This window comes from Schistocerca nitens, chromosome 7, assembly GCF_023898315.1.
Source record: "Schistocerca nitens isolate TAMUIC-IGC-003100 chromosome 7, iqSchNite1.1, whole genome shotgun sequence".
Taxonomy (NCBI): domain Eukaryota; kingdom Metazoa; phylum Arthropoda; class Insecta; order Orthoptera; family Acrididae; genus Schistocerca; species Schistocerca nitens.
In genome coordinates, this window is record NC_064620.1 from 410838283 (window position 1) to 410866074 (window position 27792).

Below are 27792 nucleotides of genomic sequence, written 5' to 3' on the forward strand. Positions count from 1 at the left end.
CACACAAATAAAGAAAAGATGTTATGTGGACATGTGTCCGGAAACGCTTAATTTCCATGTTAGAGCTCATTTTAGTTTCGTCAGTATGTACTGTACTTCCTCGATTCACCGCCAGTTGGCCCAATTGAAGGAAGGTAATGTTGACTTCGGTGCTTGTGTTGACATGCGACTCATTGCTCTACAGTACAGGCATTGTTGGTGATGTCTTGATTAGGCCCCATGTTCTTCCACCTACGCTCAATGGAGCACGTTATCATGATTTAATACGGGATGACATTTTGAACTGTGCTGCTAGAACATGTGCCTTTACCAGTACGACACAACATGTGGTTCATGCACGATGGAGCTCCTGCACATTTCAGTCGAAGTGTTCGTACGCTTCTCAACAACAGATTCGGTGACCGATGGATTGGTAGAGGCAGACCAATTCCATGGCCTCCACGCTCTCCTGACCTCAACCCTCTTGACTTTCATTTATGGGGGCATTTGAAAGCTCTTGTCTACGCAACCCCGGTACCAAATGTAGAGACTCTTCGTGCTCGTATTGTGGACGGCTGTGATACAACACGCCATTCTCCAGGGCTGCATCAGCGCATCAGGGATTCCATGCGACGGAGGGTGGAAGCATGTATCCTCGCTAACAAAGGATATTTTGAACATTTCCTGTAACAAAGTGTTTGAAGTCACCCTGGTACGTTCTGTTGCTGTGTGTTTCCATTCCATGATTAATGTGATTTGAAGAGAAGTAATAAAATGAGCTCTAACAGGGAAAGTAAGCGTTTCCGGACACATGTCCACGTAACATATTTTCTTTCTTTGAGTGTGAGGTATGTTTCCTGAAAGTTTGGCCGTACCTTTTTGTAACACCCTGTATATGGAATGTAGAAGCTCATTCAAAACGCAAATGAGGTCGTATTTTGGAATTTACTGTGCCGCTGTAAATTGTATATATGGAATGTAGAAGCACATTCAAAACGCATATGAGGTCGTATTTCGGAATTTACTGTGCCGCTGTAAATTGCAGTAACAATAAAGTATCTGGTTATTATTGTATCAAAGTCCGCCCCCGGTAGCTGAATGGTTAGCCGGCACGGTAGCTCAGCGTGCTCGGCCAGAGGATTAGCTGCTCTCTGTAAGAAAAAAATACTGAGTTAATCGATCAACAAACGAGCTTAAACGGATGTCTTACGACGTCCGCCCCGAGCAGATGCAACGAACAAAATGAGATTAAAAAAAAAAAATGGTCAGCGTGACGGATTATCAATCCTCTGGGCCCGGGTTCGATTCCCGGCCGGATCGGGAATTTTTCTCCGGCCAGGGACTGGGTGGTGTGCTGTCCTCATCATCATCCTATCATCCTCATCAACTGCAGGTCGCCAAAAAACAAGCACTCGGCGAACGGTCTGCCCGACAGGGGGCCCTAGCCATACGATTAAATTAAAAAAAAAAAGTATCAAAATGTGTCTGAAATTCGCAAAGAAGCTTATGAAAAGAATTACATTCAACGCAAAGCGTCACAACTAAGAAAAGACGTGCCAAGCTCTCGGATATACTCGTAATTAGTTCCTTTTGAACTTAAACACGTTATGTCAGAAATCATTTCACATAACGATTACGAATCTGCTACTGAGAGCCAAGTATACCTGTATTATAAGGCACTGAGGTTTTATTTTTATATGTTGATATTGACATGATATAGGATATTACCTTAATTACATTTTCTCTTTCGTACTGGAAAAGTCACCGCCACGTTGCGTAACTTCTGACAATTGAAGTGATGCTAGCGCTACAAGCGCGACTGTTCGTCGTAGACTGTGGTCGACGCTGTGAACAAAATCGATATCTGCCGACTCGACAGTCGCACGTGCGATATATATGCTTGCAAGTGATCTTGGAAATTACTCCGGATTAATGTGGTAGTGAAGTTTAGGCTGAGAGCAGATGTAAGAGGTGATCACACGGAGCAAGTCAGTACTCACGTCGTCAGCTGCGTCATCGTGCTCACAGCCGCAGGAGACGGTGCGTCTGCCCCGCGGCCTACGCCGACGCCTGCGCGTCCCATCTCCCTCGCGGTCCCCACAGCAGCCACATAGCGGCGAACCCGAGCGCGACCGCCGGCCTACACCAGCTGGCATCTTCGCCGCGCCCGACCGCGACCCGCTTGTTTACTTACAAAGAGCTTACATCGCAGTTGCCGCCATTACTCAAAACAGGTGAACGCGTCTGCAGATCACAGATATTCACTATCTAATACCTTAGACTACTGATATATGGCCAGACGGCGTACCATGTGGCGTAAGCACCCATCTCTGCCTAGGGCTATGTATGAATGCGACTCGAACTGTTCGAACAGTTTACGTCACAATTAGGGAGATTTCGGGTTCTGTTCGATCTTTTGATTGACCTGCGACCCAATGACTTTTGTGGTACTATCACACCGACCAGTGTTAGTGTTTTTAATGCACTATCGATTTGAATAATAAAAATAACTGAAAAACCCGGGTTGGAATATCTTCTAAGGCATAGATTACGCGTAATAACGACAACAAATAAATAAATAAAAGTTTACAGACATTAACCTGTCCAATACTCGAGCTTTCGCTCGTTGCACGATATAGTCTGATGGTACTACCTCCAAGACGGGTCTCGCCGCTGTAATTAATTCACGCAAGAAAAGTTACAATCACTTTATTACGATACATTTCGTTTCAGTTTTTTTTTTGCAGTTAATTCTTGATTAATTGTCTTCATTATTTCACCTGAATTCTGGCTTCTTGTTTTCAAAGTGATTAAAATCTGCAGTCTGTTATTCTTCTGAACGTAGATTGAATTGCTCGTTTGCATCGTACTCGGTAATTCTTTACCAACTGTCATAAGCAAATAAAATATCATACTGAGTTCAGTCAAGTAATACTTTTAGAGGACAACATTTTCAGCTGTGTCTGTTTTCTTTACTTAAAAATCAGTGTAAACCTTTGTATATCCATACTTATCACTACTGTTTGAGAACTCGTAAATTTGTTCAAACCCAATAGCAGTTTGTGCAGCGGTAGGACTTAATGCTATTTTGCTCCTGTGTTTCACGGAATTGTCAAGTATTAAATAGATCCATAGTTTTTTGTTGTGATTAGTTCGTAGTTTCTTGCATATCCCCTGCACTCACGCCGTGCATGTCAAATGTCACGTGATTGTTCGAAAAAGCTGGATACTGTATCGAATGCTGCAGCGTATCGGGAAATCATGAGCATGTTCGAGCTCAAGTGTCATTTTCCAAGCCCTATCTCTGTCGCACTGAAGCACAGTCTACGACAAACAGTCACGAAACTCTGTAGAGGGCAAGAAAACGCAACTCTCTACCTGCAGCTGCCTGCAGCGATGCTAGCGCTCCAAGCGGCTGGCTGAAAAACTGCTATTTTTAGTACTGTTACTTCTCTGTTCCGCAGTCACTAAACGCAATGGTGATTTTTCCAACACGAATAGGGTTCAAATGGGTCTGAGCACTATGGGACTTAACATCTGAGGTCATCAGTCCCCTAGAACTTGGAACTACTTAAACCTAGCTAAACTAAAGACATCATACACATCCATGCCCGAGGCAGGATTCAAACCTGCTACCGTAGCGGTCGCGCGGTTCCAGACTGAAGTGCCTAGAACCGCTCGGCCACACCAGCCGCCCACGAATAGGAAAATGAACTTAAACTAATATCCCAGCTCCTACTAATGTGAACATCTAATAATAAAATCTGAGTGCTATCTATACACATTATAAAAGGCAACGTCCTGATTGACTGACTCGTCATCGCACAACCCAAACCGCTATGGATAGAAACTTGAAATTTGGAGAGAATGTTGATCGTGTACTGTAGAAATCGTTTAGTAAGGGATTGTTCGAAATTCTATCCCTAAGGGGGTGAAGCATGGGGATGAAAAATTTTTTGAAAAAATGTCGCTATTAAAGCGATTTTGAAGCTAGAACTACGAAAATCTGTATTTGGTTCCTCGGTCAGAAATAAAGAATTAATTCTTTCAGCATTTCTGGAAATTCAACCACTACGGTGTACTCTGGAGACTCAAATCGCAATATAGTAGTTAATAGGTTGAAGTTTAAGAGATTAGTCACGAAAAATCGATGCACAAAGAAGTGGGATACGAAAGTACTAAGGAATGAGGAGAATGCTTGATGTTCTCTGGAGCTATAGGTTCTACGATAAGGAATAGCTCAGTAAGCAGTTCAGCTGAAGAGAAATGAAAATCTCTATAAAGGGCAGTCACAGAAGTTGGAGAGAAATACATAGGTACAAAATAGGTAACTGCGAAGAAACCATGGGTAACACGAGAAATACTTCAGTTGATCGATGGATGAAGGAAGTACAAAAATGTTCAGGGATATTCACGAATATAGAAATACAGGTAACTTAGAAGTGAAATAAATGCAAGAATACAAGTCACTTAGGAAAGAAACAGACAGGGAGTGCAGGGAAGCTACAGCAAAAAGGGTGCAGGAAAAATATGAAGAAATCGAAAATGAAATGATTGTCGGTAGGACTGACTCAGCATATAGAAAACTCAAAAGAACCTTCGGTGAAAGTAAAAGCAAGGGTGGTAACATTAAGAGTGCAATGGAAATTCCACTGTTAAAAACAGAGGAGAGAGAGAGAGACAGAAAGAGAGAGTATATAGATTACGCTGAAGATCTCTATGAGGGGAAGACTTGTTTGGTGACGTGATAGAAGAAAAGTCAGGAGTCGATATAGAAGAGTTAGGGAATCCAGTATTAGAATCAATATTCAAAAAAGCTTTGAATGAGTTGCGTTCGAACAAGACAGAAGGGATAGACAACACTCCATGAGAATTTCTAAAATCATTTGGAGAAATAGCAATAAAACGACCACTCACGTTGGTGTGTAGATGTATGAGTCCGATGATATACCATCAGACTTTCGGAAAAACATCATCCACACAATTCTGCAGACAGCAAGAGCTGATAAATGCTTGAATTATCACACAGTCGGCTTAACAGCTCATGCATCCACGTTGCTGACGAGAGTAATATACGAAAGACTGCAAAAGAAAATTGACGATGTGTTAGGTGACGATCAGTTTGGCTTTAGGAAAGGTAAAGACACCAGAGAGGCAGTTCTGACTTGCGGTTGATAATGGAAGCAAGACTGAAGAAAAATCAAGACACCTTCATAATATTTGTCGACCTGGGAAAAGCGTTCGACAATATAAAATGATGCAAGATGTTCGAAATTCTCAGAAAAATAAGGGGTAAGCTATAGGGAGAGGCGGGTAATACACGATATGTACAAGAACCAAGAGGAAATAATAAGAGAGTTAGACGAAGAACGAAGAGCTCGGATTAAAAAGGGTGTAAGACAGGGATTTAGTCTTTAGCTCCTATTGCTCTGTCTACACACCGAAAAAGCAATTATGCAAATAAAAGAAATCTTCAAGAGTGGAATTTAAACACAAGGTGTGTCACAGAAGAATGTTGAAAATTAGGTGGACTGTTAAGGTAACGAATGAGGAGTTCCTCTGGAGAACCAGCGAGTAAAGGAATATATGGAAAACATTAACAAGAATATGGGACATGATAGAAGGACATCTATTAAGACATCAGGAAATAATTTCCATGGTACTGCAGGGAGCTGTAGAAGGTAAAAACTCCAGAGGAAAACAGCGATTGGAACACACTCTGCAAAAACTTGAGGCATAGATGCCCGCATCTCGTGGTCGTGCGGTAGCGTTCTCGCTTCCCACACCCGGGTTCCCGGGTTCGATTCCCGGCGGGGTCAGGGATTTTCTCTGCCTCGTGATGGCTGGGTGTTGTGTGCTGTCCTTAGGTTAGTTAGGTTTAAGTAGTTCTAAGTTCTAGGGGACTTATGACCACAGCAGTTGAGTCCCATAGTGCTCAGAGCCATTTGAACCATTTTTTTTTTTTTTTTTTTGAGACATAGATTGCAAGTGTTACTCCGAGATGAAGAGGTTGGCAGTGGAAAGGAATTTCTGGCAGGCCGCATAAAACCTGTCAGAAGACTGATGATTCAAAAGAGGGGCTAAAATAGAGGGTGAAAGTCGTTTTTGAAAACAGGTCATTATTAAAGAACTTCTAAAGCAATTTTAAAGCTACATATTTGAAAACTAGCTCTTGACTTCACGGTTACAAAAAAAAAGTGTCTCAATGTTTTTAGAAATTCAACCTGCTAAGAGATTGAATTGGGGATGAAACGTTTTATAAATTTATTTCATTATGTAAGCATTTTCAAATCTAAATCTATAAAAATTGTATTTGGCTTCTTCGTTAGAAATTAAAAAAATACATGTTATATTGTTCTTGGAGACTCAACCCATATGGAGGTGAAATAATTCATTATTAAAACATTTGAAGCTACATCTATGAAAATTTGTATTTGGCTTCTCTGCTAGAAATAAAAAAAATACATGTTTCACTGTTTTTGGAAATTCAGTCCCTAAGGGGGTGAAATAGGGGACCAGTTTTTTACAGAAAATATTTCGTCACGTTAAAGAAAAGTTTAAAGCTAAATCTACAAAAATTTGTATTTCACTTCCTGCTTGGATAAAAATAAATATGTGTTACGAGACGAAAGTTTCTCTGGAAATATCACCACAAGAACGTACATGGCTTGATTAACAAAGACGCTGCACTCCAGCTACCAAAATCGCTTTTTTAACAGAAATACAGTCAGTAGAAACCATTGTTCTATGGGCTAAATTGGCCTGAGGAATTAATGAGGTGTTGCAATTAGTGAACAACAAAAATATTCGATTAAAGAAAAACAAACAAATAAAGTCTGTGCAGAGCTAAGCAGCGGGCACTAAACTAGTGTAATACAAATACACTGTTTACAGTAGCCAAGTGATAATCGAATCACCTTAAATTATTTTAAGACGAAAAATGGATTGTAAACTGATGTGTTCTCGTTCAAAAGCCTCAGATTATCAGTACATATGCCTGATTGTCACGTACTTCCTGATGCTTTGTGCGGGCTGTAGTTCGTTTCACGACATACTTCACGGATTTTTGATTCATTTAATATATTCAAAAGTTGGACATTAGCCGCTATTTATTTTCAGAAAAGAGCTTATTGCCTTGTCCTTGCTTCTATGCCCTGCATGTACCTAACACATTTATCTGTTATGCATGACAGGTTACAAAACGTATATGTCTGTTCGAGATCTCTTTCCCGGCTGTAACATTTAGTCCTCCAGCACCCAGCACGTCCACCTCTGACGCATTCTTCATGTGTATCTGATGTCTTAACCTACAGCTTGCGTATATTCCGATACATTTGGTACAAAACCCAATCCCTGTTCACTTTCGACTACCACTGTCACATCACCAGTTAAATATATTATGCAAGTTTTCTGTCCTTGATAAACAATAACATTTGTTTTTTTCCCCCATTTCCACTTCAGTGGACAAGAGAACATGAGTGGTGACAATGAATGTCCTAGCCCTACACCTTTCCTGGTTTTCACGTCTTACACATGTCCATCAAGTCTGACTACTCTAATTCACCTTGAAAAAAGAGACTTGGTTTCCATCTCTCTCTGTTATCGATACTACACTGCCTTAAAAAGGAAAAACGTTTTATTTCATTCCACATTATAAAACTCCTTACAGTCAACTGTAGTAGCTTTATACCACTTTTTCCATTTTGTGAAAATGCAGGACACAATATAAATTACACACCACAACAGACATGTAACACCCTTAAGCCTATAGTTTCTGAGTCCTTGCACAAGTGAAAATGTATACTAACTACACCCTCCTAGAGTAAAATTTTAATTTTAATGCTGGTACGAAGTTACACAGTCATTCAGGGTAACTTTAGACCAGTCTTGAAAAACAAAGATTTTTTTTTCCTTTGTGTTATGTTATGCTCTAGGTAAATTTAGATCGTGCCAGAAGGAAATCTTGTGTTTGTAAGCAGTAAAGATAAACTGTGTTGATTCGGTACTGCAGGTTTACTTTGAAATATGATGATATATGTATTGATATGGTGATGTTCAACTTAATCACTATCGCCAGAAGCTTTCGACATGGCCAACGGAATTAATCGATAATCACAAGCCAAAGAGATTTTAGGAAGTTTTAAAGACAACTGAAATTCGAACTACAAATCACAGAGGTTATACAACTGTCACTTCTGTACAAAATAATGCATGTAGGTGGAGCAGTAGCCATTTGAAGCATAAGTGGCACAAAGACACCATAACTGGTAAAAAGCTGCCCTGATTGAGTGTGTTGTATATATAGCGCCACAGTGAACTTCGAAATACGACGTCATTTGCATTCTAAATGGGCTTCTCTATGCCAGTATAATATCCTCTCACAGTGTGTTTATACTTGCCAGTCGCTTGGTGATGCTGCAATAACGAAGTTGCAGAAAAATTGGGAGTTTCGTGACTCATCATCGTGGACTCTGGTTGAGGTTAGGAACCGACATCTCAAGGATTTAGTCTAAGAACTGATCGGTCTGCTGTATAATATTATACACTGATCAGCCAAAACATGGATAAATTCTAGAGTCAGATTCCACTCGTCGGCTTTGAGCAATGAAGTCATACCTAAGGCAGAGACGCTACGTATAGGCAATCTATGAAAGCAACGGAACATACTCGTAAACAAATGAATGTAGCATACGATAAAATTGCAATCACATTCATGCAGTTATTTACTTAGTCATAAATGATACTGAAACGAACTGAAGATAACGAAAACAATAAGTACAAGAATTAAAAACAAATTTTCATATCTGATAAGAAGTATTCTCGTAATTTCGCGACTACAAAGGCACAGAGAAACTTCATGTTGCGTTACAGTAAAGCGCATGGTGAACTCATGCTGTTATAAAATAGCGTTAATTTTGTATTAATTACTGAATATAAGGGGTGAAGGGCAGGAAAGTGGGGGTTTTGGGCAGAGAGAAACTAAAATGTATCAGAAAAACTGGAAACTTAAATGAATGACAACAAGTACTTAACAGTAGCATAAAATATGGGGAAACCGACTCACTAAATTCTAAAAGAAAAGCCAGTACATGACAAACGAATATCTACAAAAAATAAAGAATATTGGAAACGATAACTAGAATTAAACTATGTAGGTAAATACCAGTTACAGATTCCAATCACTCCGTGATTCATATGTAAATTATTTTTTCAGTTGTACGCACTGAAACATAATACCGGTACCATTTCTACATTTGTAACTGCTCTCTAAAACTGCTACGGAGTATAGCAAAAATTGGAATCGGTAACTAGAACTGACCTATATAGGGCAATACTAGTTACGGATTCCAATGTTAGTAACTTTCTGCAGTAGTTCAGAGAGCAATTACAAATGCAGAAATCATATTAGCCTACATTCTAGTGTACACATGTACTGAAAAACGATCTAATTAATGAATCATTGAATGGCTGGAATCGGTAACTAAAAGTGACCTAGGGAAATTCTAGTTACCGATTCCAACTTTTCGATGGTTCATAATTCTGGACATTTTTGTAATAAATCTGTGGACTATGTTTTTGTAGGATTTCTAGATTTCTTATTGATATCAGAACTGTTACGAAAAACTAATAAGTATTGTAGTTGCAGCTTCCAAATTTTTCTCTGTTTCGTAGTATTGAAGACAGTAATACCATTATGCAGAAATCCTGTAACACTTTGGTTGGAATCTGTAACTAGAACTAACCTATACAAGTCAGTTCCAGTTACCGATTCCAGTGTCAGTTAGATCCTACTTTTTGTCAGTTTTCGTTATTTGTGTCCCTGGCCCTTTAGACTTTAACAATTAATAGTAGTAGATTCATAATATTATGACTTCACCATTCGCTATACTGTACTGGATTTAAAGGTTCTCTGTGGTTTTCTTGCTCGCATAAACTACGCTAATAATTTATTTCAAACATGTATGTTTCTCTTTTTCTATTATGTATTTTCGTTGCCTTTAATTCTTGTCAGTATATTTTCTGGTCAAGTAATTAATCATGTGAACTGTGTTTGTAATGTTATCGTATCCGTTCACGAATATGATCACACGTGCGTCTCGCGGGCCCCGAGGAATCGCTTCATGACGTCATCAGAAAGGCTGAAAGCGTGACAGCGCTGCCTGGTGACTAGACCTGTAAACAACTCTGTTGACGTAAGTGACGTCATACACGTTGGCCACAGCTTTTATGCAGACTTGCCTTCAGCTGTTTTGGAATGTTGAAACAATCCAGATTGTTTGAATGAAGCTTCCGTTAACAGAATTAAATGTAGAAAGAAGGTTTGAATGCAAATAATCTGGATTATGGTGACATAATAATCCGTAGCGTAGTCAAAGTTACATACTAGAGTCTTACGTGATTGATTGAAGCCAACTGATTACAAATTATTGGCCGAAAGGCAGAGTGATTTATAGTGTAACACATATTACGCATTGAGGACAAAGTGTCTAAATGTTTTTAACGCATTAACTGCAGCTTACTAATGTAGGCCAAATATCACTGAGATGTTTGCAGCACGAATTTGTATTTGAAGCCGTACCAGCAGTAGCAAATGCGGGGAAAAAAATCAAATATGGTAAAGGATACATAGTGGAACGCCCATTGCATTTTCCCAGATTGTGTACGATAGGTGTACGTAATATGTATCAAGACACGTCGGATGCTTGTTCATTTTTTAATATATGTTTTTTGGGGATGACCTAGTAGATCTATTTTTTTTTATTATGAGTAATGCATTAAATGTGGTAAAGTGCATTTAAATATGCCGCAAACAAATATCAGGCAAAGCCACACGTCTGTCTGTTACCACAACCTTTGTTTCTCATTCGCTGTGTTCCACGACTGTCAACGAAATTATCGCTTTTCAACCTAATGTAGACCTCAGGCTATGCTACAAATAAACTTATTACTCTAGCCAAGGTTTCTAGGGAAGGGGGTGAAATCCAGTATAGTGCTCTAGCCCAGATATGTGCTCTTGCCCAGTATGTGTTACCGATATGCTTAAATTTTGATCGTTGTTTTTCTGTAAACAAACAGCTATATGCCAATCACATCTTCCTGTATGTAGTTTCTCAAAAATCCAGTTAATGTGATCTTTCGATAAAAAGAGCACAATGAGGGAATATTAATAGATCTAAGCAATACTGTCATCTCCAAATTGTAAGACTGCTATAGATGCAAGTCACTGATTGCCAGAGTGTATCAGTGGGTCAAAACATTTGATGTAAATTGAAGAAAATTTGAAGTAAATCACGAAGCTTTAGGTTAGTTCAACTATTACTTCGTAATGTAGTGGGCAGTCACAATTTTCTTCCGTATTTTGATGTATATACATACTACACAAGCAACCAAATGGTACCTTGTACCACTACAAATCATTTTCTTTCCTGTTCCATTTGCAAATAGAGAGAGGGAAGAAAGGCTATCTACCATGCGAGCCCTGATTTCTCATGCCTTCTAAATTTTATCAATAGTTGTATACAAAAAGAACATTGTTTTGCCTCCAGGGTTTCTCACATGTGTTTGCCAAGCATCTTCATAATACTCGCACATAGTTTGAAACTACTGGTAACCTATCTAGCATCCAGCCTCTGAGTTGCTTCAATGTGTTGCTTAAATCTGACCTGCATCTCAAACATTGTAGCAGTACTCATCAATGTGTCACATAAGTCTTCTATACGGGTGGTCTAAGTGATCTTCCCCTCATTTCCAGTCACAAAACATATTCATCTTCCCAGAGGAAGAAAGTAATGACCCTGAAAGCTAGAAATGGTTTTTTTATTCAAGTGCTGTTTCATACTTCATACAAAGCATTTCATAATTTTACAATGAGTACTGTCAGCTCTACATATAATGGTAACATTAAAATCCTGTTAATTTGAACCTTAGTGTTAACCAGCATATGCATCCTTGAGTCAAAACATTACATTTAATTATAATTATAGGAGGAGAGGCTAATAAAATAATTTTTTACTTTGTATTTTTTTAATATCTTAGGATTTTCAGTGTTCTGCACGATGTCTAGCAGCAACCTGTTAAAGACTTTCGATCAGAACATGAAATTCCATTCTGAATCGTAGGCAGGGGTATACAGTCTACATGGACATTGTTTTTACTTACAGTATTTTGCAAGTTCATTTCACTGAACAGAGTAAAATTACCCCTATTACGAACAACAAATACTATTAGGGATTAAATATGTCGACATGTAAGTGAAAGACTCTGAAGGGCCTTGAAGAGACTTCTGTAAGGAGCTGCGTTATCGATTTTACACAATAATTTTACTCACATGAATGAGAAGTTCTGTTAGCTTGCCACATCAGATTTGAATAAAATCGCAATCTTTTCATAACAGCCTCCATCACCTTCACCAGTAATGGTACTGGTATGTAATGGTATGGTGTACTGTAGCAGCACATTAAAAGTGTTTTAATTGAATTGATTCTGCATTATTTCTCTTCCCCATGTCCTTGACATTAATGCTACCAAGTTATGTTCTTGTACAGAAATTAGTTTCCATGTTATAACATGTTAAATATAGAAAGTGTAACTGTAAGCAAGCAGTAGTTTTCTTTGATGACAATATCAGTTCCAGTGCACAACTGAATTTCAAAATCTGTCTTGTGGGGTTAAAATCCATTACTCCTGCTACCTTGTGCTGACAATGAGATGACTTCCATAGAAACACTGAATTATTTCATTTGTAATACAGTTTCATAGTTTTTGTAGTTGCTCATGATCTTTACACTTGCATGCAATGGATGTAGCATCAGCATACGGAACTATCCTTGAATTTGGGGAGAAGTATTTTGTCATTTACATAAATCAACAAAAGAAAGTATACCACTACAAAGTCCTGGGTACCCTGTATTACATATCAGTAATGTTAGATCTGTGTGTGCCACTCGCCATTCTTAAGAGTGGAAACTGATTTGTGTTAGATGTGGTTTTATTAAACTGTGAACAATTATCAGCATAATTACCCAGCCGTTTTCCCAGAGTATTTACTATCTCTCTCTACAAGCAATTGATAGAGATTAACTAAAGAAAAATATCTGTACTTTCAGATGGAGGTCTGTCTATATCTAAAATTACGTTTCCTTTCCCATCTATAGCGTATCGCAGAAAGTTCAATAACACCTTCAACACGTTAGGAATTACGTCTTTGAGCACCAATTATTGCCACTTTTTGCCACATCACCATAAGGTTTAATATCCCTACTCAGAGATGAGCAGAAATTCTTTGTTAACGGGTACATAATAAGATTCTTTTTTGGTATACCAGTGCTCAGTAATAACTGAAACATCTGGTTTATTAAAACATGCTATTACGTCCAAATCATTGTGCTTATTTCCTAGGCTCGTAAAGTTTCAGAGGATGATCTTGGTTTGCAGGTTGCATTATCAACACTTTTTTTAACCATAAATATCCTCATTAAGCAAATCAGATGTACTTGTCAAACTGGGAAGATGACACAAAAAGGCCACACATGTACAAAATAACAATAAAAGGAAAGATTCCAAAAGAGTTCATGACAGCAAAATGTAAAACTTAATTGTTTTTGGATATATCACTTACTTATATCCTTCATTCAAAAACTTAAGAAGGCTGTTAGTTTAGTGTCTTCAAGGCATAATGCTGTTTCATTGAGCATCACAACAATCAAACCTGAGATAGTAGTGTACTATGATACTACCTATGAAGAAATTGATGCACTGGATGTGAAATGCACAGTTTAGTCTACCCAGCAGGTGTTCCAGAAGATGGCACTGCACTGTTCTATACCATCATGAATATCTGTGTGGTATATACATTAGTGATATATTCATCACTGACAGAAAATTGAATAATCACATTTCTACTTGTTTCTCAAATGGCAGTTGATGGGATCATATCTGAAGAGACAGCTATCAGCCCACACTTTCAGCATGAGGTAGGACTAGCAATAACCAGAATTCTGAAATGTGGATCTTGTGAATCTAGAGTTGCTCTAGGAAAACAAGTAAGATGTGACAGGTGTCCCAGATCAAAGATGAGAAAATAGAAGATTGCTGTATTACGTTATAGCACACAAATATGCAGTGACTAAAAAGTGTGAAATTACTGTGTTCAAAGCTATGTAGACTTGTTTAATTCCTGGTTTAAGTAATTCACAATATTTCATTGCTGTGTTTCCTGCTGTCATCCATTAATACCAGAATGTCAACAACTACTTTGTTACTTTAAAATCTTCAACATGTTCACTGTGGCTGAATCAAAGGTCAATAAGAGCTACTAACCCTGTGCTTTTAAGTGTCAGCCGCATTGAATGCGCAAAACAAGAAAATTTTTGTAATTTAATTGGAAGTCCTAATTCAGCTTCCTTATTCAGGCGTGTTTATTTTTAAATATTAAAACTGATGAGAGTTTCATTACTAGACCCCTAATTTTGAAATCTGGATGACATCATCCCAGCACTGCAACAAAATGTGCACCATACACGACAGGTTCAATGCAATCTCTCCTCTCCACAAATTAGCACCTCAGATGTGTTATATGTCATATATATGTTATATGTCATATAACACTACAGTTAATTTTCCATATATCTGAGCAAAACCAGTTATTGCGTGTCCAAGTTTATCTCATCTAGGCATTGCACGTTTCCCTTAACATTAGTTGTTGTTGTTGTGGTCTTCAGTCCTGAGACTGGTTTGATGCAGCTCTCCATCCTACTCTATCCTGTGCAAGCTTCTTCATCTCCCAGTACCTACTGCAACCTACATCCTTCTGAATCTGCTTAGTGTATTCATCTCTCGGTCTCCCCCTACGATTTTTACCCACCACGCTGCCCTCCAATACTAAATTGGTGATCCCTTGATGCCTCAGAACATGTCCTACGAACCGATCCCTTCTTCTGGTCAAGTTGTGCCACAAACTCCTCTTCTCCCCAATCCTATTCAGTACCTCCTCATTAGTTATGTGATCTACCCATCTAATCTTCAGCATTCTTCTGTAGCACCACATTTCGAAAGCTTCTATTCTCTTCTTGTCCAAACTATTTACCGTCCATGTTTCACTTCCATACATGGCTACACTCCATACAAATACTTTCAGAAATGACTTCCTGACACTTAAATCTATACTCGATGTTAACAAATTTCTCTTCTTCAGAAACGCTTTCCTTGCCATTGCCAGTCGACATTTTATATCCTCTCTACTTCGACTATCATCAGTTATTTTGCTCCCCAAATAGCAAAACTCCTTTACTACTTTAAGTGTCTCATTTCCTAATCTAATACCCTCAACATCACCCGACTTAATTCCACTACATTCCATTATCCTCGTTTTGCTTTTGTTGATGTTCATCTTATATCCTCTGCCATCTGGTTTCTGTACAAATTGTAAATAGCCTTTCGCTCCCTGTATTTTACCCCTGCCACCTTTAGAATTTGAAAGAGGGTATTCCAGTCAACATTGTCAAAAGCTTTCTCTAAGTCTACAAATGCTAGAAACGTAGGTTTGCCTTTCCTTAATCTTTCTTCTAAGATAAGTCGTAAGGTCAGTATTGCCTCACGTGTTCCAGTATTTCTATGGAATCCAAACTGATCGTCCCCGAGGTCGGATTCTACTAGTTTTTCCATTCGTCTGTAAAGAATTCGTGTTAGTATTTTGCAGCTGTGGCTTATTAAACTGATTGTTCGGTAATTCTCACATCTGTCAACACCTGCTTTCTTTGGGATTGGAATTATTATATTCTTCTTGAAGTCTGAGGGTATTTCGCCTGTTTCACACATCTTGCTCACCAGATGGTAGAGTTTTGTCAGGACTGGCTCTCCCAAGGCCGTCAGTAGTTCCAATGGAATGTTGTCTACTCCGGGAGCCTTGTTTCGACTCAGGTCTTTCAGTGCTCTGTCAAACTCTTCACGCAGTATCGTATCTCTCATTTCATCTTCATCTACATCCTCTTCCATTTCCATAATATTGTCCTCAAGTACATCGCCCTTGTATAGACCCTCTATATACTCCTTCCACCTTTCTGCTTTCCCTTCTTTGCTTAGAACTGGGTTTCCATCTGAACTCTTGATATTCATACAAGTCGTTCTCTTATCTCCAAAGGTCTCTTTAATTTTCCTGTAGGCAGTATCTATCTTACCACTAGTGAGATAAGCCTCTACATCCTTACATTTGTCCTCTAGCCATCCCTGCTTAGCCATTTTGCACTTCCTGTCGATCTCATTTTTGAGACGTTTGTATTCCTTTTTGCCTGCTTCATTTAGTGCATTTTTATATTTTCTCCTTTCATCAATTAAATTCAATATTTCTTCAGTTACCCAAGGATTTCTACTAGCCCTTTTTACCTACTTGATCATCTGCTGCCTTCACTACTTCATCCCTCAAAGCTACCCATTCTTGTTCTACTGTATTTCTTTCCCCCATTCCTGTCAATTGTTCCCTTATGCTCTCCCTGAATCTCTGTTCAACCTCTAGTTCTTTCAGTTTATCCAGGTCCCATCTCCTTAAATTCCCACCTTTTTGCAGTTTCTTCAGTTTTAATCTACAGGTCATAACCAATAGATTGTGATCAGAGTCCACATCTGCCCCTGGAAATGTCTTACAATTTAAAACCTGGTTCCTAAATCTCTGTCTTACCATTATATAATCTATCTGATACCTTTTAGTATCTCCAGGGTTCTTCCATGTATACAACCTTCTATCATGATTCTTAAACCAAGTGTTAGCTATGATTAAGTTGTGCTCTGTGCAAAATTCTACCAGGCGGCTTCCTCTTTCATTTCTTAGCCCCAATCCATATTCACCTACTACGTTTCCTTCTCTCCCTTTTCCTACACTCGAATTCCAGTCACCCATGACTATTAAATTTTCGTCTCCCTTCACTATCTGAATAATTTCTTTTATTTCATCATACATTTCTTCAATTTCTTCGTCATCTGCAGAGCTAGTTGGCATATAAACTTGTACTACTGTAGTAGGTGTGGGCTTCGTATCTATCTTGGCCACAATAATGCGTTCACTAAGCTGTTTGTAGTAGCTTACCCGTGTTCCTACTTTCCTATTCATTATTAAACCTACTCCTGCATTACCCCTATTTGACTTTGTGTTTATAACCCTGTAGTCACCTGACCAGAAGTCTTGTTCCTCCTGCCACCGAACTTCACTAATTCCCACTATATCTAACTTTAACCTATCCATTTCCCTTTTCAAATTTTTCTAACCTACCTGCCCGATTAAGGGATCTGACATTCCACGCTCCGATCCGTAGAACGCCAGTTTTCTTTCTCCTGATAACGTCATCCTCTTGAGTAGTCCCCGCCCGGAGATCCGAATGGGGGACTATTTTACCTCCGGAATATTTTACCCAAGAGAACGCCATCATCATTTAACCATACAGTAAAGCTGCATGCCGTCGGGAAAAATTACGGCTGTAGTTTCCCCTTGCTTTCAGCCGTTCCCAGTACCAGCACAGCAAGGCCGTTTTGGTTATTGTTACAAGGCCAAATCAGTCAATCATTAGTGTGCTTTACAATAAAATTTGTATGAAAAGTTTTCTTTATAAATTACCTATTCTACACCTACAACTAACTCTTGTGTACCCCAGTGTGTCATTCAGGTGGGTTTACTTGTGTGTCAATATAATTGTCAGGTTTGGTTTGAAAGGGTTCCTTGAAGTATATTCCTACATAAATTTTTAAGTATCTATTCTCAGTTGTAAAATATATTATGCACTGTCAGTGCCATTTCAATGCAAAAATTTTAAATCATGCTGGGGAATATACCGACAACACAGTTCCAGCATACCTCAGAAATTTAATTTTAGTTGCTTCAACCAATGGGAATTATGAATCAAGTCTTGCACTGCCCTGTCTTGTGTATTGACCCGTTGGCTGGCATGAAGGTGCCGGTGGTCACAGCAGATTGCTCTGCTGGGGCCAACAGCGATCTCATGGTAACAACCAGGGATCAGCAATTTTACACTTTAATCTTATTGAAGAAAAATATTTAACTTATATTTGATATTCCTTACCATTTCCAGACGATTTTTAACATAAGATATTTAACTGTGTAAAGGATAAATCCTGGAACAGTAATTAGCGTTCTAGCTGTATCTTTTTAGCCAAGACTGTACAGATGCATATACGTCACACTCAAACTTCCTAAATACCTGCATAGCACATTGACTACCATACTGCTGACAGCAGAGCAGCACACTTAATGCTGTATGCCTGACCTGGTGGTGAAACAGCCATTACTTATCATGTCAGGGCCAAGAAATGCAGAAGATAATCTCTCAGGGAGTACTATAATCTAAAAACGTAAAATTATAACTAAAAAGTCCATTTCCAATTATGTCTACCATGCAAATTATGCTTTGAGTCAGTGATTTCTTTTGCCATAATTGACTAATGAACACACATGCCAGAGGATGGTGAATATTCATACTTTGCCTGTGAGAAGCAGCAAAGCCATTAGAAACAGCTATGCACATAGTCCAATTTATGTTGAAATTATCACCTGGGTATTTTGATTAAATTTGGTCAACTATAAGCAACATGATAAAGGAATCAAAAGAAAGAGACACACACTGAATTAATTTATTTATTAACAATGCTCGGATTTCGCATCACCATTTAGGTACCAATGGTGCGTTACTCGTTTTTTTACATGGCGAGTTTCCCCAGTAGGCCTATAAACCATGAAACAGACAAAAAGCTACTTCTCGCTGTTTTCTCTTCTTTGGACTTTCACTTCAGAAACCCTGAAACATTCATCACAAAAACAGGTTACACCACTCACAAATCTGGATTCAGTCACTGCAATTCATACGTATTTTACTGTAAAAAATACTGACTATGGTCAATGATGTAATTTTGAACATTTAAAAGTTTTCAAATGTGCAGGTTACTGTAGTTAGATTACAGTTACTACACAATTTTTGATCAGGAAAAAGTTACGATGATTGAAACTTAAATACCGAAGCCATTTGTTATGAGAATACGCCGTTACCACAAATAATCTACTTAGATGCATTGAAAGAAACTTTACAGGGTAACATAATGCATCAGAATACTACAAGCACAAAGAATGAAATTTCTGTAGATTTACCGGACACTTTACTTTTCTTGCGCATGATAAGATTACTAAGTTACTTACCATCCATTGTCTGGAATATAAATTATCATGTCTCCTCTGCAAACATGTGCTTTTGCAGCAAGTATTATCAATTCTTTCCGTGATTGAAATGCTCTAACGCACACAAAACACAAAACCCGCCATTATACACCCACCCACAAGGCATCAGCATGTCATGTTCAAAGAATATCCGCGTTTCGAAAACTACCAGCGATACTGACTAGCGTGAGAGACGACGTCATGTCATGATATCACGTCATGATTCCTCGGGGCCCGCGAGCCGCTTCTATATGATCACTTGCTTTCAAAGATTGCCTCTATGTAGCGTCTCTGCCTTAGGTATGACGTCATTGCTCAAAACTGAGGAGTGGGCTCTGCCACTAGAACTGACCCCAAAACATTATTACCAGTTGCTTAATAACTCGTTTGTCCGTCTTTGGAGCGAAATACTTCACTGATTCTGCGTATCAGGGACCTGACAGTTTGTTGGTGGGTTTGTGGAGGTATAAGGCATTAGATGTGTACACACAGGTCGTGTAATTCGCTTAAATAACGGGTCGCTGATTTGCGTACGCGGTGATAACGCCCGCTCGAGACCCAGATGTGTTAAATAGGACATCAAGGTGAGTTTACTATAATGCTCCTCAAATCGCTCTAGCACGGTTCTGACCCCGAGACACGCAAATTATATTACACTGCTGAAAAATGTCGTAGCCGTCAGAAAAGACGTCAGTCATGAAGGGATGCAGGTGGTTCGCAGCTATTAGATCGTCGATTACTGCCACAGGTCCCTTGCAAGCGCAGGAGATTGTCTTCTATAGCATAATACTGCTCCCACCAACCTGCATCCGTGGCGCACTGCATACTTCGAGCAGCAGTACGCCTCGATGACGGCGTTTGTGGAGACGACCATCGACCTAGTGTAGCAAAAGTGTGATTCACCAGAAGAGCTGACACGTTTCCACTGATCGACGGTCGAATCCCGATGGTCCCGTGCTCACTGCAATCGTAATTGACGATGTCGTTGGGTCAACATGAGAACACATAGGGGTGGTCTGCTGCGGAGCTCCATATTTATCAATATACGATGAACAGTGTGTTCCGAAACTATGTGCGTGCACCAGCATTGTGCTGTTTCGGCAGAGATGCCACAGATCACCATGCATCCTACTTTACAGTGAAGACAAGACTCCGAAACCCACGTTCTGTGAAGAATTGTGGACGTCCAACCATTCAGCGCCTAGGGGTAGTTTCACCGTCCTACCTCTTTCCATAGATGCTCACGACGCTAGGCACGTGAACATTCGACCAGCTTCGCCGTTGTCGAGATACTCGTTCACAGGCTCTTCGTAGAAAAATCTGCCCTTAGTCAAGTTGCTAATTTCAATGAATTTCCCCATTTGCAGTCCAGCGTCCTTGCCTGCTCCGCATACATATATTACCGCGTCACGTGCCCGCATCCCCATCAAGCGGCATCCAACGTCGCGGCGTGCAGTGGTTATATTGGCTTATCAGTGTATGTTTAGCAGTACGACTATCTGCTGAATTTTTAATATTCATAAGATGTTTCCGACATGTGAAAGTGTAACGCTGTATTTGCAGGTGTTCCTTGGTACAGTTTTTACAAGCTTTTAAATTACGTTTCCCTCACTGAATTCTCCCTTTTGCTGCGCTGTGCGTCATTTGGTTCTTCAATTGGTTCCTAGGAAACAGGAGTGAGTTGATTTTTTTATGCTACCACAAGAAATGACATCCGATTGTATGTATCAGGTCGTACTGATCAGGTGCGGATAAAGGCGTCTTATAGTTTATTTTCCGAAGCGGACGACGCTTTTTCAGCATTTCTCCGATCTGATGTTCCCTCTTTTTTGTTCTTTGGGTGCTAAATGCGGAGGTAAATAATACAATGAAGATCATGGCAAAGCTTATGGCTTCAGTTTCCTTCTGATACGATACCGAAACTGGCAAAACTTTCAGGCGAAAACTGTTTCCTGGATGGCTTTGTGAGGCCATTCGCCTTATAATTCTTCCTTAAACTCAAGGCTCTGAACTTGCCTTCGTACTTCGTCAGTGCAAAAACTGTTGCCACTGTTGGTATTACCTAAAAAGAAATTACGAAATTTGTATCGTGAACAGAAAAAAACAGGCACCGAATATTTCATAAATTTTCTACACATTCTTTCGATACAGATAATTGTATATAACCATTGCCATTAAATGCGAAAGAAAATCTAACCCTGTAAAAATGGACCTTGGACTAGACGGCATAAATTCTGGGGAAAAGAAGAAGAAAAAGTTCATTAAATACGTCAAATTTATGCTCAAACTCCCTCAAAGAAAAGATATGTGTAAAAATGGTATAACGTCTTAGCTTCGTCCTGTAGGTCATTCATCTCGAAAACCTTCTCAACACTTTTGAATTTCAAAAGTATGGTACCTGTGCAATGAAATATTACTTTGTTTCACGTATTTTCGGGGCAAGCAAACGCTGCACAAGACTTCAACATTATAATTTAAAAAACCTTTACTAACGCTACTATACTATGTTCGGCTCGGCAGCTGAGTGCTCATTGCGGGGGAATGCCATGCAGGGGGCCCGGGTTCGATTCCTAGCTGGGTCAAAGAGTTTCTCCACTCAAGGACTGGGTGTTGTGTTCTGACGCCACCTCAAAAGACTTGCATCAGGCAACTGGTCTACCCAACGGGAGGCCCTAGCCACACGACTTCCAACACTACTATACTAAAGAAAATCTATGTTTACTCATAAAGCAGCTGCAAAAGAATTCCATCACCAGGTCGTCAAGATGTTGCTTTCAATATAACCATGTCCTCTGCGATTTGTATCATCTATGGTTTAAGGCCAGTACCACAGATAATGGCAGCAAGAGGTCTTGTGATTAGAGTTGCTGGCTCTTGATCAAGGAACTTCATATTCGAATCCCAGGCAGGTCGAGGTTTTTTCCTCTCAGGACTGCGTGTGTGTTTTTTGTCCTCATCACTATTTCATCGTCATCGATTCGCAAGTCGCCAAAGTGGCATCAAACAAAAAGAATAATTGCTGAACTATCCAGATGGCAACTCTCTGACAGGCATGTGGTGTGCACACTCATTTATGGGCAGTACACATCAGAAAATCTGGAGGTCAGATACAACCACCTAGGAGGAATATCTATGGCGCAAGCATTGAGGTATGGGGAACCGAATTTCAGTTGCCAACATTCAAAGTAGTATTCAGAAGTTAGCAAAATATATTTATTGTCAGAGGTTTCGTATCAGCACACACTCTAATACAAAGTGATAATTTCATTCTGGAAACGTCCAACAGATTGTGATTAAGTCATGTCAAGGCAATATCCTTTCTTCCAGGACTGCTAGTCTCGCAAATTCCGCAGGAGAGCTTCTGCGAATTTTGTAAGGTAGACAGAGACAGAGGTACTGGTGAAAGTAAACCTGTGCTTAGTTACCTCAGTTGGTAGAGCACTTGCCTGCGAAAGGCAAAGGTCCCAAGCTCACGTTTGGTGTACCAGGGCGACATAGTTGTTTGTGCATTTGCCTAGTGGGCAGGAGGCGCAGGTTCAAATCATGGCCTTGGTACAAATAAGCCAGCACAGTAGCTTAGAGTGTTCGGTCAGAGTTTGGCTGCACTCTGTAATAAAACAATGAACTTTAAGTGGTGTCTTATGATGTCTACCCAGACCAAATAATGATAACAATTATAAACAAAACGAAACAAAAAAAAAAAAACGTTAGCTCAGTCGGTAGAGCACTTATCCACGAAATGCAAAGGCCCCAAGCTCAAGTGTCACTTCGGCACCCAGTTTTAATCTGCCAGGAAGTTTCACACCATGTCTCGATATTTGCCAAAGCATAAGGTGTCTCTTACTAGAATGGTAACTGTAATTTGAGCTTTGTAGTACCATACCCACTTATGAAAATAGCTTTTCCTCCTTTGACATATTTCTATTTACATCCTTAGCTGCAACAGTTATTCGCAATTGCTGTTACTAATGAAGAAACAAGTAAAACAGGGCAAATAATTGTAATAATAATGTTTTCTACATCTACATTTATACCCCGCAAGCCACCCAACGGTGTGTGTCGGAGGGCACTTTACGTGCCACTGTCATTACCTCCCTTTTCTGTTCCAGTCGCGTATGGTTCGCGGGAAGAACGACTGTCTGAAAGCCTCCGTGCGCGCTCGAATCTCTCTGATTTTACATTCGTGATCTCCTCGGGAGGTATAAGTAGGGGGAAGCAATATATTCGATACCTCATCCAGAAACGCACCCTCTCGAAACCTGGTGAGCAAGCTACACCGCGATGCAGAGCGCCTCTCTTGCAGAGTCTGCCACTTGAGTTTGCTAAACATCTCCGTAACGCTGTCACGCTTACCAAATAATCCTGTGACGAAACGCGCCGCTCTTCTTTGGATATTCTCTATCTCCTCCGTCAACCCGATCGGGTAAGGATCCCACACTGATGAGCAATACTCAAGTATAGGTCGAACGAGTGTTTTGTAAGCCACCTCCTTTGTTGATGGACTACATTTTCTAAGGACTCTCCCAAAGAATCTCAACCTGGTACCCGCCTTACCAACAATTAATTTTATGTGATCATTCCACTTCAAATCTTTCCGCACGCATTCTCCCAGATATTTTACAGAAGTAACTGCTACCAGTGTTTGTTCCGCTATCATAAAATCATACAATAAAGGATCCTTCTTTCTATGTATTCGCAATACATTACATTTATCTATGTTAAGGGTCAGTTGCCACTCCCTGCACCAAGTGCCCATCCGCCGCAGATCCTCCTGCATTTCGCTACAATTTTCTAATGCTGCAACTTCTCTGTATACTACAGCATCATCCGCGAAAAGCCGCATGGAACTTCCGACACTATCTACTAGGTCATTTATATATATTGTGAAAAGCAATGGTCCCATAACACTCCCCTGTGGCACGCCAGAGGTTACCTTAACGTCTGTAGACGTCTCTCCATTGATAACAACATGCTGTGTTCTGTTTGCTAAAAACTCTTCAATCCAGCCACACAGCTGGTCTGATATTCCGTAGGCTCTTACTTTGTTTATCAGGCAACAGTGCGGAACTGTATCGAACGCCTTCCGGAAGTCAAGGAAAATAGCATCTACCTGGGAGCCTGTATCTAATATTTTTTGGGTCTCATGAACAAATAAAGCGAGTTGGGTCTCACACGATCGCTGCTTCCAGAATCCATGTTGCTCGTACAGAGTAGATTCTGGGTTTCCAAAAACGACATGATATGCGAGCAAAAAACATGTTCTAATATTCTACAACAGATTGACGTCAGAGATATAGGTCTATAGTTTTGCGCATCTGCTCGACGACCCTTCTTGAAGACTGGGACTACCTGTGCTCTTATCCAATCATTTGGAACCAAACGTTCCTCTAGAGACTTGCGGTACACGGCTGTTAGAAGGGGGCAAGTTCTTTCGCATACTCTGTGTAGAATCGAATTGGTATCCCTGCTTAGCACCAAATATAAAGAAAAAGCATTATGCAGAAGTTACGTGACAGTTCCGGTTTGAAGTTCATGACATACACAGTACGCTATGCTCACTCCATCAATATTTCTATTCCATGGAAACAAACCATTACAACATAAATATCTTCCAAATGATTTATTTTCAGTGGCATTCAGTCCTCTTCACCAATAATGCAGGATGTATCTGACTCAAAATGATTGCTGAAAATAGCATGAGGGCAGCGAAGTGTCAATAAATGCCTGTGAAATGTAGGCATATAGGTTTAGCAAGGAGGTGGCTCAGTCCCATTTTGTGCCAGTAGCATGTACAGATGTTGAACCCTTCTCATAGCTAGTGAACTTAATTTGAGACCTGTGTAGTATCATAACAGCATCCCCCAATCTTTTGTCTGGCCCTAGAGACAACATTTTGGTGATAAAGGTTCATCTTTCAAGATGGTAATGCATAAACATACAGTATGCACCTGATGAAAACCTTTCTTCAGGAGACAGGAATAAAATGAATGGAGTGTCATATGGTATCTGCTGGTGTGAAGCCAATTCAGCCAATGACCAGTTGAAAATGGTAGTCTGTTGTTGCAGGAGTCCTCCCACACACTGGATGAATTAAGGAGGGCCAGCATCAGAATGCGTGGCAAGTCTGAGCAGCATCTTCTCTACCACCTAGTGAACAGCTTGCTGTTCATTGCTTGTTTGTGAATTTTTGGCCAAAACCAGTTCCATACTGTTATGATGCTCTGCCCCCCATATTCACCAAACATGGCTCCATGTGACCTTTTTTCTTTTTCCAAAAACAAAAAAAACCTTCAAGGGCGTTTGTTTTATAGTCATAAATGAGTTTAAAGAAACATCACTGAGAAAGCTAAAAACTATCCCAAAGATCAGATTTCAGAAGTAGTTCAAGGATTAGGAAAAAATCTGGCATGAGTGTACAATATCTAATGAGGACTATTTTAAAGGGGATAACACTGATGTAAATTAATAAATAAAATTCCTCATAAAAAATTAAAATTCTTATAATTATTCTAAAACACCTGCTATAGCAAAAATGATATGTTATCTTTTAGTTTCATAAGGCTTATTCTTTCATTTTCTGCTCTCCTTGAATATAAGACTACACACGTCCACGAACTCACAGGTGGAGCAAAAGTTTTGTCGAACATAATGAGAAATGAATTTTCAGATATATATAATGTGTGTGTGTGTGTGTTCAAGGACTGTCTGAACAAGTATTTTATTGATATGTGTTGTGCAAGTTAATTTTTGTGGCAACAGTATGAATATGTCGAAATAGCTCACAGGTAAAATACTGTATGTTAGTGTCCAACAGGCACAGTATTTCAGTAAATGACCACATTGCCACCATCAGCTGTACTGTAAAACTGACCGATGGGGGGCTGGCACTGCATTTTTATCTCCTCCCCCTGTTGCACTGATTGGCTGCTCCATCAGCTATCTGCATCTACCATCCCTACCCCCACTCCTCCAACCATACGGTGTGCTGTCCTAGGTTCACGCCAAGGTGTGCAGACTGGCAGTAGCTATGTTGTTCCTCCACCTGCCACTGAAGTTGATTGTACGTCTAATATCTCATTTCTCTTCTTGACCATTCTAATAGCAGGGTCCCATACTCTACCAAGGATGTACCAACCTGTCAAAATTTATCAGTGGATCCATTACTTGAATCTCAATAGATACCTAATCACATAGCCCATATATTGGAAATTCAGTTGGGAGGATCACACCACAGAACTGCAGAAACACCTTAACGAATCTGTATTTGCAATTCGAGTGTTAGCAGACATGGGCAACATAAAAATGAAAAAGCTTGCATACTTTGCCTACTTTCATTCCATAATGTCATATGGTATAATATTCTGGGGTAACTCTTCAAGTCAAACAAAAGTTTTCAGAGTCCAAAAGCGGGTAATACATATTATGTGTGGAGTAAATTCACGGACATTCTGTAGAAACCTTTTCAAATAACTGGGTATACTAACTACTGCCTCTCAGTATATTTACTCCTTAATGAAATTTGTCCTAAAAAATATATCTCTTTTTCCAACCAACAGCTCAGTTCATACATACAATACCAGGAACAAAAATGATCTGCACAAGGACTTAAAAGTACTTACTTTAGTTCAAAAAGGGGTCCACTACTCAGGAACACTCATCTTCAATAATTTGCCAGTAAACATAAAAAATTTAGTTACAAATAAAGATCAGTTTAAAAGGAGCCTGAAAGACTTACTAGTGGCCAACTCCTTCTACTCCATTGACGAATTTTTTAATAGAAACAAATGATGTATTGTATATATTTATACTATTAGTATTGTTATTTCAGCTTGAAAAAAAAATAAAAAATTGACATGTTCCACATCCATGAGGATCTCCTCAGCACGGATCTAAGGAATGAAAAACTAATCTATGTCGGAACCTTGGTGTGGTCATAATCCATACCACATCATTCCATCAGTCAATTTTCTGCAACTGCTGGCATGGCATGGGACACTGCTATTAGAATGCTCGTGAAGAGAAATGAGATATCATACACCGAACTGATTTTGGGGGCAGGTGGAGGAACAGCAAGCAGCTGCCAGTATATACACCTTGGTACAATCCTAGGATGGAACACTGTGTTGTCAGGAGGAAGGTCGCGGGGGGGGGGGGGGGGGGGGCAGCTTCTGGAGGAGCTGATCAGAGGGAGAGGGGTAGGAGATAAAAGCGAAGTGTGACACTGGCCCCTCATAAGTCAGTTCACCAGTGCACCTGATGATGGCAATCTGGTCGTTCGCCAAAATATTGTGCCCTTTGGCACTGATATCTGACTGTTCACCTGTGAACTATTTCCACATGAAGTGCACCAGAAGAATCTGAAGAATTAGAACAGTATTAACACAGTCCACAACTAGAACAAGGTTATTGTTACATAGATTTATGGAATACATAGACAGAAAAAATGAAATAAAAATAAATGTGCTGATTTTAGTTAGGTTTGAATTTACGTCCTCCTCTGCAAAGAGAAAAATGTGAAGGAATCTCAGTGTAGAAACAAAATTTTCATAATGCCGAATCAAAACAGCATATTTCTTATAGAAGATGTTCTGCAAAAAACACTT

At 39.6% G+C, this 27792-nt stretch overlaps 1 protein-coding gene across 1 annotated transcript in view; it reads left to right on the top strand.

Annotated features, from left to right (window-relative positions):
• Positions 1–27792, top strand: part of LOC126195083 (uncharacterized) — a 461160-nt gene that overhangs the window by 393054 nt on the left and 40314 nt on the right. The window lies entirely within an intron of this gene.